Here is an 18451-nt window from a genome sequence, read left to right as displayed (position 1 = left end):
AAGCTGCGGACCTCAGGCACTGTGGTAGGTGCAGCATCTTCCTTGATGTTGGGTACCTTCTCGGGGGCCGGGGCTATCCCTTCAGCGGAGAATGTATACCCAAAGAAGCTGATCCATTAGGTCAAGAATTCACACTTGCCCCGATGTAGGGTGACCCCCAAGTTTTGGATCCGCTGAAGCAGTCAGCTGTTATGTTCAGGGATAGACTTAGCATATATTAAAATATTTTCACTGACATTTATGGCACCCGGCAGGCATCCCAGGATCTCTCAAATCGTTTTTTGAAATACCTCAGCAGCGCTGGTGATGTCGAAATTCAGCCTGCAATAACGCCTAAGTCTTAGGTGCGTAGAGAAAGTGGGGATGTACCATGATTCTTCAGCCAGGGTGAGCTGATGATTTCCAGAGCGAAGGTCAACTTTTGAGAACCAGCAGGCATCATTTAGCTCAGAGACGAAGTTATCAACTGTGGGGGTGAGATATAATTCACTCTTGATGGCGACATTGGTCAGTCACATTCCACACATATGCATACTTCTCCTGGCTGTTTCTTTTTTTTTGTCACCACCATAGGTGAGACCCATGGGGTGAGTCCAGCCACTCTCTCTATAAGTCCTTCTTCATCCAATTTTGCGAGCTCTTTCTCTACTTGAAGTCTCAAGTGGAACACAATTCAGTGGTGTCTCAGAGCCACTAGTTTAATGGTCTGGTCAATGTGGAGTGTTATTTCTTTTCCTTTTAGGGACCCAATTCTTCTGAACACGTCAGGAAACTCATCCAAAATGTGGGTGACTCCTTCCTGAAGAACACCCAAGGCGAAGGTAACTATCTTTAACGCTCCTGCAGTTCTGCACCCAGCAGCATTCTGTGACTTTTTCCCGTGACATAGACAATCAAGTTGCACACTTCTGCTCCATGGGTAAGGAGTATGGAACTTTCCTTGGATATCTAGGGGTTGGCGTTGGCATATGCAAAGACTTTCATTAGCGCTTTGGGGAGTGGTGGGAGTGGGCGCAGTTTGTCGTATATCTCTCTCGACAAAAGGTTGTGTCGAGACGGGGCCACTCACCTGAAAAGCAGGATGTCTGCATGGGCGATGGTATGCCCCCGATCTCCTGGAACATCTCTCGGCACTTCCTGGTGGACACAGAAACCCCGGAATGTGTCCTAAAAGGAAAGGGGGAGTGTAAGAGAAAGAGACAAAACACTGCCACGTCTTGCCGGTCCAGCCAGGCACCGTGTATCTTCGGGGGCAGGTCGTTGTTGACAGAGTGATAGTAGAGTTAGTGCACTCAACTTCTTTGAAACTGAATCTCTCTTTCTGATATGGGCACGGGAGCATTAGAAGAACACCAGGATGGTCCAGCTCTTTTCTTCAATAATAATAATAATAACTGTTGGCATAATTACTAACACTGCATTACCAAAAACCCAAACTGAGTACCATAACAATAAGTACTGTGATACTAGGGCTGGCTTCACAGAGATTCACTGTTGCACACTACAGTTAGAACTGTGGTTGCACTTATCATGCACAAGAAAGACAAACAAGGGCATTAATTATATCATGTATAACTTTCCTTCATGAATAGGGTTAAACTAAAAGGAACAAAAACAATCCAAGAAATACAAATGTCCACTCTGTGTTTAAACAGTTAGGGTGGCACAGTTTGGTTTGGTTTCTCTGTGTGTGTGAAACACCCTTCAAAAGCAAATTCCTCAAACCTGAAACACAGGCATGAATGACACAATTTAAATCCAAGAGTTATGCTATTAGAGAAAGAAAAGTCACATAAGTGCTCTTTTAAAATTGCATTGTCACTTTTTGTATTACTTGAGCTCAAGCAGATTTCCTGAAGCACATTTAGGCAAGTAACTACAATAATAATGTAGAATGTTCAGAAATGCATCTCTTCAAGATAAGTACTCTGCCAAAATACAAGGTCTGAAATACACCAGCTGTTCTAGGAAAGCGTGGCGCTCAAAAAACAAACTCCCTGGAGAATACTAGTCACTTAGCTGCAGTCTTTTCCAGGGTGCTGGAGGAATGCCTGGTGTCAGCTGGTACAGGAACGAAGAAAAGAATTGCCCCAAAAGTCCTGAATACGAGTATGACAGCAGGGGCTGGACTGCCAAATCAGATGCTGAGATCAGGAAGCAAAACAAAGCCAAGCAGGGAGGCATGCTTCACTCTGCTTTTTATAGCCAATCAGAAAAGCAGTTGAGTTTCCACATGTGGATAAGTCACCACACCCAATTAGAAGCACATGCCTACACCTGCTTACATTAGCAAACAAGCATTGGTAAAACAAGCATTGATAAATCCAATTGTGTAACACAGCACATTATGTTACTTAGAAACATGAAGGTTTAACCAAGAACAGAGATATGATTTAACCCTAATCCCTGGGGATGCTGACAGATAACGCAGGAGGCACCTTGGGGATTCCTGACAGGTTGATGGAGGCCCCAGTGTCTACAGTGGCCAGCATCAGCTGGGCGTCCACCTGTACTTGGCATTGCAGGAGGTGGTAATGCGTTCTTGTTGTCGTGCCCACTGTGAATACAGCATGGACTGTGTGTTGGGACTCGTCATCATCCATGTCACTCTGCGGGTCTGTTAAGGTGTTGACGTTGGCTGGGGTGGGTCCTTTCGCACTCAATCAGCATACCTTGGAGAAGTGATTGTATTTGCCACAGGCTGCACATCTTTTCCCTTTTGCAGGGCAGCCTGCGAGGTGGTGGGTGGAGCCTCCACAGTATCCGCACGACTTCTGCAAAGTACTTTTCCTTTTGAGCTTTCTTGGCGAGGCTGCTGATGTAATGGCATTGATTGGTTCTATCGATGGGTGTGTGGAGGGCTGCCTCCATGTTAGAGGCTTGGGCTTTGGAGAGATCTTTGTTCCTACCCATCATCAGGATATCTGTGGGGTTCCTCCAAGATATGCTCCTTCAGTATGGTCAAGGCACAACCTTGAATAATTTGGCCTCTTATCTCTTTGCTCTCATCTGCGAAACCACATGTGCTCACTAGCTCATTAAGTCTTGTGTGGAACACATCCAGGGACTAACTGCCTTGCTGCCTGGCTTGCCTGAATATGAATCGTTCATAGTCTCTGTTTACCTTGGTGCAAAGTATGCATTGTGTGATTGTTGGACTTTGTTCCTTACACAGGGTCATCCCCAGTCTTTTTGCCTCCCTCCTTCTGGTTTTCTGACCTCTCGCTGTTGGATCTAGGACTGTGAGCACTTTATCACTGCTGACCAGTGCTAAAGTGCAGGTGCTCTCTCATCTAAAGTTGGTATGATTGGCTTATACCTAATTGGCATATTTAATTTACCCATAAGTCCCTTGTACAGTAAATTAAATACTACTAGTGGGCCTGCAGCGCTGCTTGCGCCACCCACTGATGTAGATTTTCCAACCTGTCTCAGGCCTGCTAGCGCAGAGCCTGTGTGCGCAGTTTTCTGCCACAGGGACCTGGCACCTAAATTTACTTGCCAAGCCCAGAACTCCCCTTTTACTACATGTAAGTCATCCCTAAGGTACGCCCTAGCTAGCCCTATGTGCAGGGTTCCATGTATGTAGAAAGGCAGGACATGTGCCAGGTTGTGTGACCTGTCCTGGTAGTGACTGCCTTCTCATAGGATTGCATTAGAAATGCTCTGCCTTATGTATAAGGGGTATTGTCTGATTTATGAGGGGTAGCGTAGGTGTGTTTGGTGATAATAAATGCTGCTTACTGGTGTGGGTGTATTTTTTGTTACTATCACAGAAATGCCACTTCTAGAAAGTGTGCATTTATCTGTGCTTATGACTCTGGTGTTTTGCAGCTTGACTCCAATCCACGTCTGGGCAGAGTGACAGTTGGGGCTTTGTGCATACTTTTCAGACAGCCTGAACACAGGGAGGGTGGAGGTGTCACAGAGGTGCATCTGCATACTGAATAGTCTTCCTGGGCTGAGAGAAGGGAGAGGCGGGGCACACCTACATTTGTAAAGGCTGTGCCCTGGCCTCACACAATAGGGTCGTTAACCCCCCACTGATGTTTGGAGCCTGTGCTGAAAGGAGAGAGGGGGCACTCCCAGAACCAGTTGTAACTGGCTGGAACCTCCTCTCCCCACCATTGCAAAAAATTGTAAGGACTGAGTATAAGTATAGGGGAGTTTTCCCCACAATTTGGAGACTCTTGAAATCATCTTGGAACTGGACACCAAAGGCTGAAAGGACTCACCAGGAACCGCCGTGGACTGCTGCTGCTGTGCTGACCTGTGAGCTGCTTGGTCACTGAAAGGACTTGCCCCCTGCTTGCATCCTCTATGTGCTGGCCTGTTGCTGGGCCCTTTCTCCTGTGGGCCTGTTTCTTAGTTTCTGCTCCCCAGGGGCAGGGTGCTGTGGCCCCTGACCCTGCAACAGTAGGCAGCTTGAGGAGTGCTTCAAGATGGGGCAGATTTAGCGCTTTGGAAAGCGCTGTAGCTGTAATGAATTTAGAGCTCTGCCAGGTAAAGCGCTGCTTCCCTTGAACTAATATCACTTGAAAAGGGCTTTCTTTGGCTGTGGGGGCATCACCGCTGCGACCCGGACCGTGTTTCATGCAGCGCCGGAGTCGTGCTGCCCTTTGTGCCCCCGGGGCACAAGAAAACTGAATTAGCAGAACACCGGAGCAAGTGTGCTCCTATCAGTGCCCCTGGGGTGAGGTCTGCTACGTGGAGCACCCCCGGGGCACCAGAAGGCCCTGACTTAAGGGCCTCCACCGCTGCAGCCCAGGGAAGGAAAACACAGTTGCCTGCCAGCTGAGCAGGATATTCTGGGCATGGCCCGGCCCGTTGTGAGCCTTCGGCAGGCTCAGTACTCGCTCCCGGAGGAGCGCGATGAATTCCAGCTGCTAAGGCCCGAGTGGCCTCGCTGAAGGGGGACCGAGGTTCGCTGGGACCCCTCCCTCCTTATTGGGCCACCACTTCGGAGCGGGTGGGGTGGAAGCCTCGTCAAAGGCTCCCCGTGCTGCCGGGCCCTTTTGTTTGTGGCAGGTCCCAGGAGGGGCCCATCAGTGGTGCAGAGGGGGCGCATGCCACCCCCTCTTCCCCAGAATTTTAAGGAGGCCCCCACATTGTGCAGAGGAGCGCCGGGGCCCCTTTTGTCTTTGTCTTCTAGACACTGGAGGCGCCGTTATCATCAACCAGGTATTTCTAAGTGACAATGTATATACCAAAAGTTCTTATTAGAGACTTTATTGTATTATATGTTGCCTACCTGTTTTATGATGTTTTTACACATTTGTGCAAATGTTCCTTTTATGGACATGCTTGCTAATATGTTTTTCTAACTTGCCATATGTTTCTAATGTACCTACTATGGGCATTTTATGATATTCTTATGATGAGTGCTTTGGTGTAATAGTGTTTCCTGACTACTGCTTATGTTGCAGAATACTGAGTAACCTGTGTGTTATGTGTAACTACTGCTAGTTTGCAGAGTAACTAATGAGTAACATTCTGACAACTGCTAAGGTAGCAGGATAGTACTGATATGTGATGTTTGGTCTAATAATTGCATTGTGTACAATACAGTATATTTTCATATAATGTGGTGTTGTGTTTTCTTTGTGGTGGGGATATTGCGTCACATGTGTTGTGTGTGTTGTGCAAATGCTTTACACATTGCCTCTGGGATAGTCCTGACTGCTCGTGTCAAGCTACCAAGGGGGTGAGCAGGGGTTATCTTGGACGTGTAACTCCCTTGCCCTGACTAGAGTGGGTAAGTTCTGCCTGGCTGAGGTGCATACCCTAGCCAACCAGAAACCCCATTTCTAACAGTGATGTTATCAGGGTTGCATGCATTCTGGAGGTGGTTTTTGGGAGCGTCTTGGAGATTCTATACAGTTCTGTTCTTCCTAAGTGCAGGATCATGGCTTGCTTCCTGTCATTTTCCATTTTCAATGCCTCAAAGTGCAGGCCCACTCTTTCTACCCAGTCTTTCCACCTGAAGGCTTGTGCAGACTGGGCCCCCTCTATGGTGAATGGCTCCTCAAGGGGGTATGTTGGAAATGGTGCCTCGTGAGCCGTGTTTCTTAGTAGTGTCAACAGTAGGGTGGTCTTCAGTCTATCTCCCTCTTCATTGTGCTATCTTGGGTGGATGATGGCAGCACTTCCCTTTTTTCCCCCCTTTTTTTTTTTGAGAGTGCAACTCTTGCCTCTGGTCCGGTTGGTGAACACTTGTGCCGGTGCGGGAGTGCGCTCTTCACTGTCGCTGTACTACTTCAGGAGCCTGACTCATTCGTGGGCATGTAGGCACCTCTCCACTGTCAACAAATTGACTTCTTTACTTTGTGTCACTTAGGGAATAATGGCCAGGTTCTCAGCTGCAGGTTGGTCTTTTCCCCGTGAACTGTCTGGCCACTTTATGGTGTGGGTGTTCCTAAGGGGTGTGGTGTTGGCTTCACTTTATTCAGCTCTATCAGTGTGGTCCAGTGAGTGGTTTCAGCCTCTTCTGGCTCACCACAGTTACTTCTGCATTGTAGGTTTTTTTTAGTTTTTTTTTAGGCCACCATGGATCTCCACGTGGCGGCACCACGCTTCGCTGCCGTGCGGAGTTGGGCATGTGTGCCTCGTCCTCTTGCGTCACTCAGCGGGACGTTCCACTCTTGTCGCCAAATCGCAGTGTTGTTCACTCGGTGTGTTGTCAGCCCAAGTTCTGATCACAGGTGCATGCATTGTCAGCAAACGGGCCTTAGGCCCAAGAACAGCACAGACACCTGCAGTGCGGTTGTAGTGCGAGTTCGGCTGGGTCATACTGACCTCACCGCCCCTGCGGGTCTCGCTCTATCGCACTCATAACTTCACAACACTACAAGCATGTGTCAAATTTCTCTTGCTTCCAAACAGTGGAATACTGTAAACAAAGACCTGCATGTGTGGTATATAGTTTGGGTAAATTGTAGGTGATGTCTATGTAAAACGTGAAGGCAAAGAACTGTGGTGAGTTAGAGCTGTAAAATAATAATGCTGGGAGCATCAATGTGATTTTTGCTAAAAATCTAAGAATGAGAAATGAAATTGGCGAGGTATGGCAAGAGCGCAATCAGTGAGATTAACTTTATGGAGCTTTTATACATTGTTATGGCATTTAATATGTCTAGTGAGGTGCTGGTAGGCAAAAAAATAATTTCCTTGTCAGATAACTGGTCCGTTGTGCAAGCAATTGAAAAAAAACATGGGCGCGTTCCACATGTTCCCAGATTGCTGAGGGCATTTAGTTTGAGTTACAGAAAGACAGATTTTAATTTGTTTTACCATTTGTTGGAACCCCTTTCTGACAGCCATGGGGCACGCAGGGCCTAGTGGGCCCAACTGTGGTGATTGTGGCCTTTTACTCCAGATGTCTCAGGGTCCGATCTATGATGGATCCTGAGCCATGGGCCAAGTACCCCTTCTGCATATATACATCCAGTGCAAAGTCACTACTCCTGTGCTGCACAATACTCAACATCTACCTGTGGTAGGTCAAAAGTGAGTTAAGCACATAGCACCAGAACTTTAAAAAGATGGGTGAACCTGCATGCCTCACTCCAATGACACTGGGTACAAGGACCTGTTCACTACTACTGATATTACATGGTATACTGCCACCATCGCAATTGTACTGCTTCACTCTTGTGGAAGGCTACCACCTTCACCCATAATGAGGGTAGTGCTTTGGGTGACCTTCCCAGTCCAACAACCCTCCCAGTCTAGCAGGGTAAGACAGGCCCTGACCTATTAACAAAAGTTGACATATGAACCAAATAGATTTTAATAATGCATTTTAAACGGGTGCTATTAGGAAAAGGTTGTTGATGGCTTTTTAGTTGTCCTGTATACTGTTTGTTGTAGTTATTCTTTTATGGCTTTATTTAAAAGGCAATAAAGATATTTCATAAAGAGGTAATTTGTGCAAGCCTGCATGAATAAGGTTGTTGACATTTCTTGTTTTAAGATGGAATTTCAAGATTATATTTTCAGGAATGTCTAAATTAATGGGGAGTGGTCCTGGCAAGGTAAAAGAGGGGTGGGATCTATTAATACTCAAAACCAAAAAATATATAACCCCTTATACCATGAATTTGTTGCCATTGTAAATTAAGTCATGTGATTATTGTGTGCTTGGGTTTGTCAGCCACTATTTTAACCTTCATGTAGGCCTGATGAATAGCAAACACAAAACATTACCTTCTAAAAATCTCAATATAACACTGCTGAGTGGGATCGCGTACTCCACTACAGGAAACGATTTCGACAGGAAGGTACACTTTTGGGTGTAAGTATGTATCAGGGAGACCCAAGTACAATAACAAGAAAAAAGCCAGGAGTAGGCAGTACCGGTGAACACTTAAGGAAGAACAGGAAAAATGAACTTACTTGTCATGCAACTAAATGCCATTCTTTCACATCCCTAGGGGCCCAGATGTTAGCAGAAGCCTGGACCTGTAATTATGCATATAGGCTATTAGGTTTAATTGCAAGGAAGGAGGGGGTACCCACCCTTCCAAACCATTTTAGGATCCACATACCTCTTTCAGTTGATCAGTAGAACTCAGGGGTGAACATGGTGCATCTTAGGGGCTGTTCTGGTGGCCGTTATGTATCCTGACACCATAAGTATTTATACTTACATCACTGAAAAAGAGGGAGTATGTCTCTTAACCTCAATATCCATATATAACTGAGACCGTGGCCAAGGCTTGCTACGGGGTGACATCAGGGCGAAACATACCTCATATAATGATCTTGCACAGATGCGCTGTCATTGGGTTTGTGGTTCCTTCACCCTCATCTCCCAGTCACACTTATAAACAGCGAGCTAGTCAAGCGGGTGGAAATGACACACCAGCTCGGGGAGGGGAGGCTGGGAAATGAAGTCGCCCATGTGGTACTTAATGGAATGAAGTGCCCGCTGCAATCGTGCTTCTTTTAAATGGGGAAGTCTGGACTTTTTGAGGGGGCCTGAGGTTAACTGGGAGACCACAAAAACTGGAAGTGTCTACAACACTGATTTATAAAGCCTCTTGATCTAAAAGGGAGTGTTGGGGGGGGGATGGAGAGAAGAGGAGACCGGGAACTATAGTCACTTGTTTCCCATAGTTGCGAGGACACAGAAAATAGTTCTGCTATTAAAAGAAAAAACCTTTACTTTCCTTAAAGGAAACCCTGTGGTTTTGGACACACCTAGTGATGGTGCCTATAGCTAGAACATCTATTGAAGATTTATTCTATTAACCTCATGTAGGAAGTGCAATCATATAGTGAATCCTGATAAGGTCTCATGGAAGCAACTGGGATAACATGTTTTTTTATTCCTCCCATCTATCGCCAGTTCCTATTCTTGAAGGCTCATTATTGTGTACAGTTCTTCAACTCCTTCCTCTATATTTGTTACTTCTATGTGTTGTCAAAGTCCTCCATATTTTGCATGTGCAAATAGTATACCTTCCTTTTTCAGAAACAGCCCTGTCAGGTGTCATAGGCCATATAAAGGCTCTAGCGAGCAAAGAAATTGCCAATATATCCTAATTCATTCAGTCCTTTTTCAGTGGTTCATAGACGTAAAATGATTTGCGCTTTCAGTCACAGTAATAACTGTTCTGCATTCATCGTTTTAACATGTCTTAATACAGTCCATTTCAGGTCCGTGGGTGAGTGATTTGCTTCAACATAATGTTGGACCATAGGCACATTTAAGCAATGGATTCTTGATTCATGCTGAACAATGCATTTTTTCACTTCTTGATTAGTTTCATCTGTTTGTCTCGCATAGACAGACAGCACAATACACAATGCTCCTCATGTTGCAATTTGTGAATTCCGTGTGTTTAATTCTGATGTTCCTGAAAGTGAATGGTTCTCCTTCTATTGGGGTCTCTCAGAGCAACTGCCACACCAGTGGTAACCCCTAATTGGGGTTAAATTTAATATTGTACTTAAGGTAGGAACAGGGTTTGATATTTCAATGCAGTGTTAGATCTGACCAGACTGTCACTTAGATTTCTGTTACGTTTTAAAAGCAAGCAGAAGCAGTTCCTTGAATTGTTGTATACCCGCTACAGTCTTCCAAAATTTTCTGATCGAATTTTGCACCAGGTTGGTTACTGCGGAAAATGTTGTTACACTATCAAATTTGTCTGTTCCTTGTCTTCTGATTGTAATAAATTCTCCCTAGCTGTGTACCATGCGCATTTCATTGTATATTTCAATAATTTTTGGGGTACTTCCGTTGTCTTAATTTGATCAATAAGTCTCCAGCATTCAAAAAGTAATCTTCTCTTTTGGAACAATTCCTTCGTATTTGTAGGAACTGACTGTATGGTAGGGTATTGTGTAAGTTCCTCTGGTGAAAACGTGACTAGTGTAGGAAAGTATTTCTGTTGGTCTGCTTTGTGTACAAGGGGGTATATATTCTGTTGTGTTCATGCTGTAAAGTGATGTCCAGGAAATGTATTTCCCCTTTAGTAGTTGTTGTAGAGACTTGTATGTCAGGGCTCCTGGTGTAGAGCCATTCAACAAAGTTTTAGATTTCTTCTTCAGGGTCTCTCATATCATCAAGATGTCATCAATATATCTTTTCCAGGTAGGGATAGACTCCCCAAACTGGCAGTTGTTGAAATTCCATTTCTCTACCTAAAGGGCCATGAACATTATGGCTATTTTCTGCATGAGGGGACTTCCCATCTTTCTTGTATATAAAACTAGTTATTGTATTTGGAAAAAAATCAAGGTTAAGGCAAAGTTTTGCTAGTTTCAGGATATATTTAGTAGGAACTTCATGTGGACACTGCCTTCTATTAAACAAATGTTCCAAATCTTCCAGAGCATTTTCTAGGGGAATATTCTTATGAAGGCTCACTAAATCAAGGGTTACAAAGGTATCCGTAACTTCATCAAATTCTATGTTTTCCAAATTATTAATGGCATCCATGGTGTCCTTAAAATAACTGGTTATATTTGGTATCACAGGTTAAAAAAAAAGTCCACATTTTCAGCCAGGGGTTCGAAGATTAGATCACCGCTGAGACAACAAGTCATCCCTGAGATTTATCGGATCTTTATGGATTTTTGGGAGGATATAACTTAACGGGGTGTGTGGAATTTTATTGTATAGGTACCCCTTTTCCTGCTTGGATAGCCATCCTCCATTGCTTCCTTGTTCAATAAGTTTGGCGATCTGTCCTGGTAATCATCCTACTTGGATCTTCATCTAGCCTGTAGTGATCTTAATTAAAAAAACTGCCTTGTAATCTCATGATCGTATGTTTCTCTATCCATAATGACTATAGCGTCGCCTTTAATTTCTTGATCAGATTTCAATCTCAGAATTGATTTGTATTTCCCTTTAAACAGATTGTTTAGTGTACTTTCTTTTCCTCTCAATACCATCTATGTCCCTGAGCACAACCTTTTCAAATGATTGTATTTCTGTAGGCATGTTCACAGTTGGTAGGTTGAAACTGGATTGCCCCTTCAGTCCTTAATAGGTTCATTCTTGGGGATTTTTAGAAGAAGACCCTCGACCTCATCTTGTTAAAAAACTGTTCTACTTCTTGCCTTATATTTACTGAGTAATCTTGTTTCTTCTTGGTCAAGTGGTCTCTTAGACAAGTAATAGATGGGGATCAATTCTGATACCCTACCGTGTGTCTGCCTTCTGGTTGTAGTTTCCCCTGTGTTCTGATTCTGATTGATCCATCTTCTTCCTCTGCACCTTCCTCAGGCCGTCCCTCACCCAAAAGAGAGGGTGTTCCCTGTTTACTCACAACTGCACTTGTGGTGGGCTCTGCTTTGTTTTAAATATCAGAGAATGATGACAAATCCGAAAATTAAATTAATTTCCTCCTGCTCCACCCTTGTAATTGGGGCAGAAACTGGGTATTCTCTGAGTGTTTAAAGAACTCGTTCTTCAAGTAGGGATACACTCTCACTAGTGAGAAATTAATTATGTCTTTCTGCAATTTTGTTGTTTCAAATCCTCCATATTCTTTTTAAAGGTGGATGTTTCCTTATCGATTTTATTCCAGAGTGCTCTTGCGGCCTCTATGGCCTCCCCTGTCATGGCTGGTCAACATTTCCGCCTGCCCGACCAGCTCTCTGGTTATAAATGTAACTGGGAGAAGACCGCAGCCGTGCGTGATCTTGACAGGAGGCCAGCTTCTCCCCACAGTCACCCCGTAGCAAGCCTCGATGCCACTCTCAGTTGGATGAGGGAGAGGGAACTGCCAGCCTGAGGCAGCGTGACCATGCAGGATCATTATATGAGGTATGTTTCCCCCACTGTCACCTCATAGCAATCCTCGGCCCCCTCTCAGTTATGTACAGATACTGAGGTTAAGAGACCTGTTCCCTCTTTTCCAGTGATGGGAGGACACAGACTTGCAGTGTCAGTAAACATACCCGTAGCACTGGAACAGCCCCTAAGATGCACCATGTGCGCCCCAGAGGTCCACTGATCAAATGAAGGAAGTATGTAGATCAGAAAACGGTTTGGAAGGGGGGATACCACTCCTTCATTGCGATTAAATCTAATAGTCTATACGCATGTTTACAGGTTAACAACATGAAGGCTTTCCCTAATATCTAGGCCACCAGGGATGTGAAGGAATGGCATTTAGTGGCATGACAAGTAAGGTCCTTTTTTCCTGTTCTCCCGTAAGTGTTCACCTGTACTGCCTGCTCCTGGCTTTTTGATTTTTGTTGCACTTGCGTAAAATTGTACCCCCCTGCAGAAATTGTTTCCTGTAGCAGAATACGCAATCCCACTGAGCAGTATTATATTGAGATTTTTAGAAGGTAATGCTTTGTGCTTGCTTTTCTCTTTGGGGTAATTTTTACTCATGGGCTCCACCCATCTACTTTCAGGAGAATGAGACATGTCTTTCTAATGCATGACATATGTTTCTAATTTATTTCAATTTTTTATTAGTTACTGTCATTAAAGTTCGTACAACCCTGAGGAAGACCTTCATCATTAATCATGAACCTTACATGAAAGGTCGAAACGCGTTAGTGTAAAAACAGTGGATTTGGAGGGCGAATACACCCACATAAGGCCAGTGATAGTAATTTATTGGAGACTATAAGGAGATCTATATCTCCATCGGAATCACACAAGGATACTTTGCAGTGCCCCCACCACATATGGGCCACAGGGTATCAGTAAACCCAGACACTAGGATGGTGAGGCTCTATCCCCTGTGACAGTGAAAAAAAATACTTTTTGTTGGATACATATATGTATAGTTTTGTTGGACACTTATGCATGTTGATGACTTTCTTAAGTTGTGTTTGTCAATATAATATCCATGTCATGCAATCAGATACTTTTTTGTCATAAATACAAGAGTAAAGTAAAATATTTTCCATTGATGTTTGAAGCTGCTGGTTAAATTATCATTAACTTTGATGCCTTTATACATATGTTATGAAAAGATGGAAGACTTGAGGATGTGATGATAAAGAATATTGATGTACAAACCTGATGACTAGTGATTGTCAAACTCAAGCAGGAAATAATCATGCGACTTCATGGTATAAGTGCCTATAATTTTTTTCTTTTTAACCCCTTCGCTACCAGGCCTTTTCCCTGTCAGGTGCCAGGCCTTTTTTTGGCTATTTGGGGCAGTTCCTGCTTAGGCCCTCATAACTTTTTGTCCACATAAGCTACCCACGCCAAATTTGCATCCTTTTTTTACAACATACTAGGGATTCTAGCGGTATCTAGAGTTTGTGGAATCCCCTGGAGGACACCAAGAAATTAGCCAAAATACAGCATAAATCTAGTTTTTTTTTAAGGGAAAAAAGGGCTGCAAAAGAAGGCTTGTGTTTTTTTTCCCCTGAAAATGGCATCAACAAAGAGTTTGCAGTGCTAAAATCACCATCTTCCCAAAATTCAGGAACAGGCATACTTGAATCAGAAAATCACATTTTCAACACAATTTTGGCATTTGACTGGGACATACCCTATTTTTACTATTTTGTGTGCTTTTAGCCTCCTTCCAGTTAGTGACAGAAATGGGTGTGAAACCAATTCTGAACCCCGGACAGCTAAATATTTCTAAAAAGTTAAAAAGTAGACAACATTCTTAATTCAGGAAGGTGTCATTTGTGTAGATCCTACAAGGTTTTCCTACAGACAATAACAGCTGAAATGAAAAACTATTGAAATTGAGGTAAAAAAAACAACTATTTTTCTCCACGTTTTACTCTGTAACCTATACCTGCGATGGCAGATTTTCAAAAGCAATATACCATTACATCTGCTGTACTCTTCAGGTTGTGGGGATGTATAGGGCTTGTAGGTTCATAAAGAACTCTAGGTACCCAGAGCCAATAAAGGAGCTGCACCTTTCAATGGGTTTTCATTGTATACCGGGTATACAGCAATTCATTTGGTGAAATATAAAGAGTCACAAATAGGTATCAAGGAAACCTTTGTATTTATACAATAGGCACAAGATTAGGTGTTGACAAGCAGTGGTTATTTGCACATCTCTGAATTCCGGGGTCCCCATACTAGCATGTGAATTACAGGACATTTCTCAAACAGACCTCTTTTTTACACACTTTCTTACATTTGGAAGGAAAACATGTACAGACAAGGGGCAACAACACTATTCTGTGTTCCCCCAAGTCTCCCGATAAAAATGATAACTCATTTGCGTGAGTAGGCCTAGTGCCCGTGACAGGAAACACAACATGGACACATCACAGTTTTACATTAAAATCTGTTGTGTTTTTTTTAAATTGCCTAATTATGGATTTTAGCCTTTTGCTCAACCGCCACCTACGGAAACCTAGCAAACCTATACATGTTTGAAAACTAGACACCTAGGGGAATTCATAATCGGTTGACTTGTGGGACTCTCACCAGGTTCTGTTACCCAGAATCCTTTGGAAACCTCAAAATTTCACAAAAAAACACTTTTTCTTTACATTTCTGTGATAGAAAGTTTTGGAATCTGAGAGGAGCCACAAATTTCCTTCCACCCATCATTCCCCCAGGTGTCCTGATAAGAATGGTACCTCACTTGTGTAAGTAGGCCTAGTGCCTGTGACAGGAAATGCCCCAAAACACTACATGGACACATCAAAATGATCAAATACAAAACTACCTGTTTATGCAGGGGGACCTGCATTTTTGGTCCTGGGCTCAGCAGCCATCTAGGGAATCCTACCAAACCCAGACATTTCTGAAAAGTAGACACCCGAGGGAGTCCAGGGAGGTGTGACTTGCGTGGATCCCCCCGTGTTTTCTTTCCCAGAAACCTTGGCAAACCTCAAATTTAGCTAAAGAAAATCACATATTTCCCACATTTCTGTGTGGGATCACTGCACAGGGGAGTGGATCGGGGGCAATTGACCCATCTGCTCACCGGTGGACAGAACAACTTTGTCCCCATTTATTTGGGGTGAGGGGTATGGCCATACCCCCACCCTATTTTTCTGAAAAAGAATCTTCCCTGGTCTGTGGTGGGCTTTCTGCCCCTGCAGGTGGGCCTTAGAAAAATAGGCTGACCTGCCGCCAAGTGGGGCACAAATGGGCTAAAATAAATGTGCCCCCTGGGCAGTGACCCTTGCCTAAGGTGTCGCTACACATCTGTAAAAAGCAAAAAAAAATGCCTGGTGTCTAATGGCTTCTGCCTCCCCTGAGGGCAGATCGGCCTAATCAATATAGGCCGATCTGCCCCCAATGAGGGGCAGAAATGGCCTTAGAAAAAATGCCCCTCCATGGGGAGCGACCCTTGACACAGGAGTAGCTCCCTTTATGCCTATTAAAAAGAAATCCTTTGTGTCTTGTGGCTTTTGCCCCCCCAGGAGCAGAAAAAGCCTAATAAACAAAAATGGCCCCCTCGGGAGCGACCCTTGCCTAAGGGGTCGCTCCCTTTATAAAAAAAAAAACAGAAAAAAACATCCCTGGTGTCTAATGGTTTCTGCCCCCCCCGGGGGCAGATCGGCCTAATTAATATATGCTGATCTGCTCCCAGGGGGGACAGAAATGGCCTTAGAAAAATGCCCTTCCTTGGGGAGTGACCGCTGCCAAAGGAGTCACTCCCCTTCTGCCAATTTTAAAAAAAAAATCCCTGTTGTCTAGTGGCTTCTGCCCCCGGGGGGGTCGGACTAATTAATATAGGCTGATCTGCCCCAAGGGGGAGGGAGAAAAGGCCTAATGATAAAATTGCCCCTAGGGAGCGACTATTGCCTAAGGGGTCTCTCCCCTTATAAACATAGTAAGAAAGAAAAAAAATCCTTGGTGTCTAATGGCTTCTGCACCCCCTGGGGGCAGATCAGCCTAATTAATATAGGCTGATATGACCCCGGGGGCGGAAATGCCGTTAGATAAAATGCCCCCCCCCTTGGGGAGCGACCCTTCCCAAAGGGTTGCTCCCCTTATGCCAGTTTAATAAAAAACACAAACTACCTGGTGTCAAGTGAGCATTCCTGCAGCACAATCGCTTCATGATCGTGCTGCAGGAATGTTCAGAGAGACATGAAAAGGAAAGGAAAAGCCTTTCCTTTCCTTTTCATACCTTCCTGACCTCCTGTGCCCCCGTCCAGAGGAGAAACTAATCTGTTTTCCCTAGGTCGCAGGAGACAACCTCTCATGAGGTTAGCGTGCAATCGCATGCTAAAGTCATCAGACGTCATTGAGGGGGTCCGGGGTTCCTCTTCCAGCCCTGCCATGGGTGGGGAGGGGTGGAGGCCCACGGGGGAAGCGCTAGCACTTCCCTTGAGGCCCAGGAGCCAGACGTAATGGTTACGTCCGTGGCGCCTCAGCGCTGCGCCACCAGACATAACCATTACATCCATGGCGGTGAAGGGGTTAATTATTTTCAGGAATGTGAAATCTGAGGTGGAGCTCCATGAAATCCCTTCCATAGAAGGCACTTGTAGCTGAGATATACAAAGTCTCCAAAGCCTCTACCAGCCCTTGGCACACCAACACACTCTAAGCTGCCTCTGGCCTAGCAAGAGGTGCTCTACAATCTTCTACCCTGGGTTGGCACAGTGGTCCAGATTTGCTATGTTGATGTGACACTGAATCTTATTGCTTATTGTTACAGTTTTCATGGTGCTAGATGACCACTGAGTAGTCCTTCAAAGCTTTTGGTTGACAAAGGCAGTTTTCCTATAGACTGGCATGTGTAAGGAGGTTAGCATATGCCACATGCAAGACAATTTGGCAGTCAACAAAGCACATTATTCGAAAAGTACTGCAGGGTTGCCAGCCAACAGAGGATGGCTTGTATTAAAAACCTGCTGATCGGGGTTTCTAGTTAACAGAAAGGCTTCAGAAAAATATAGGGAACTTTTTTGAAACTTGCACAGTTAGATGGTAACCCCCAGCAGTTTTTGGGGAGCGTCACAAACATGTCTCAATCTGGGGATGCACTAGCTATGGCTACAAAGGCTGTTTTTGAGTTGGAGAAACTGGAAAAATACACTGTGGCTAAACTTAAGCAATTTTGTAAGGATTTTGCCTGCCCAATCAAAAGCTCCGCGAGGAAGGGGGGGCTGCAAAAGGCAATTAGGGCCTGGGTGGTGATGACGCAGAAAAAGAAGGACCAACATATATTCATATATCATGTAGCCAAAATCGTATAATGAAGTATGATTTTAGTAATGAAAATAATGCACGAGGGAAATTGTGCCCTCGGAGGAGTTCGCCAATATTATAAACGTGCTTTATTAATCATGGAGAAATTAAAAATTGTAGTAATCCGTCATAATTGCAAATGTGTGCCATGATTTCTTGCTGAAACTGTTTTATGCTTAGCTTACATTTAGTAGAGGCTTTGGCCTAGTTGCCTGGTCTCAAATTCTAACTGCGTGGCTTTTCCTTGAAATAATGTAACATATATTCTTGCTTAAAGTTGTATTTTTCCAGTAGAGATGACTAATACACTTATCTTCAAGGTTTCGTACTAGGCCAGTTTCATCCCCTTTGAAGCAAGGTCAGTCTCTGCAGGTGCGGACAATGAGGGTACAGATACCAAAATAATTGGCAAGCCATGTTGCAACTTGTGTTCCAAGGCTCCAAGGACAATGCATGTATAAATGAGTACTAGTAGAAAGACATTTTTCATTGGTCAAATTGAAGCCATCCTATGAACCCTCCAATGGAAGACCTTGCAGAATTTGGAATGTTTCTTACTTAAACCCACTGGACAAAGAGAAGTCAGCCATTTTCCTTGATGCCATCTTTGAAGCCAAATGCCAGACCCCATCTTAGACAACATCTTGATGCCCTTTTCTCTATCTCAGAGAAAGAGACTTTGAGAATTCTCACCCTAGAGACTTTAATTTTAAATTGCCCCGTCTTGCCCATGCAGTAACTTTGCCCCATTCTCCTTGCTGCTGCAAGGAAACTTTCCCTTAACTTTGCCCCCTTTGAAATCTGCCCCATGCTGATCAAACCGGTACCTGAAGG

Source organism: Pleurodeles waltl, chromosome 4_1 (assembly GCF_031143425.1).
Source record: "Pleurodeles waltl isolate 20211129_DDA chromosome 4_1, aPleWal1.hap1.20221129, whole genome shotgun sequence".
Lineage (NCBI taxonomy): Eukaryota > Metazoa > Chordata > Amphibia > Caudata > Salamandridae > Pleurodeles > Pleurodeles waltl.
The sequence above is the reverse complement of the archived record's forward strand: the minus strand, read 5'-3'. Positions refer to the sequence as shown.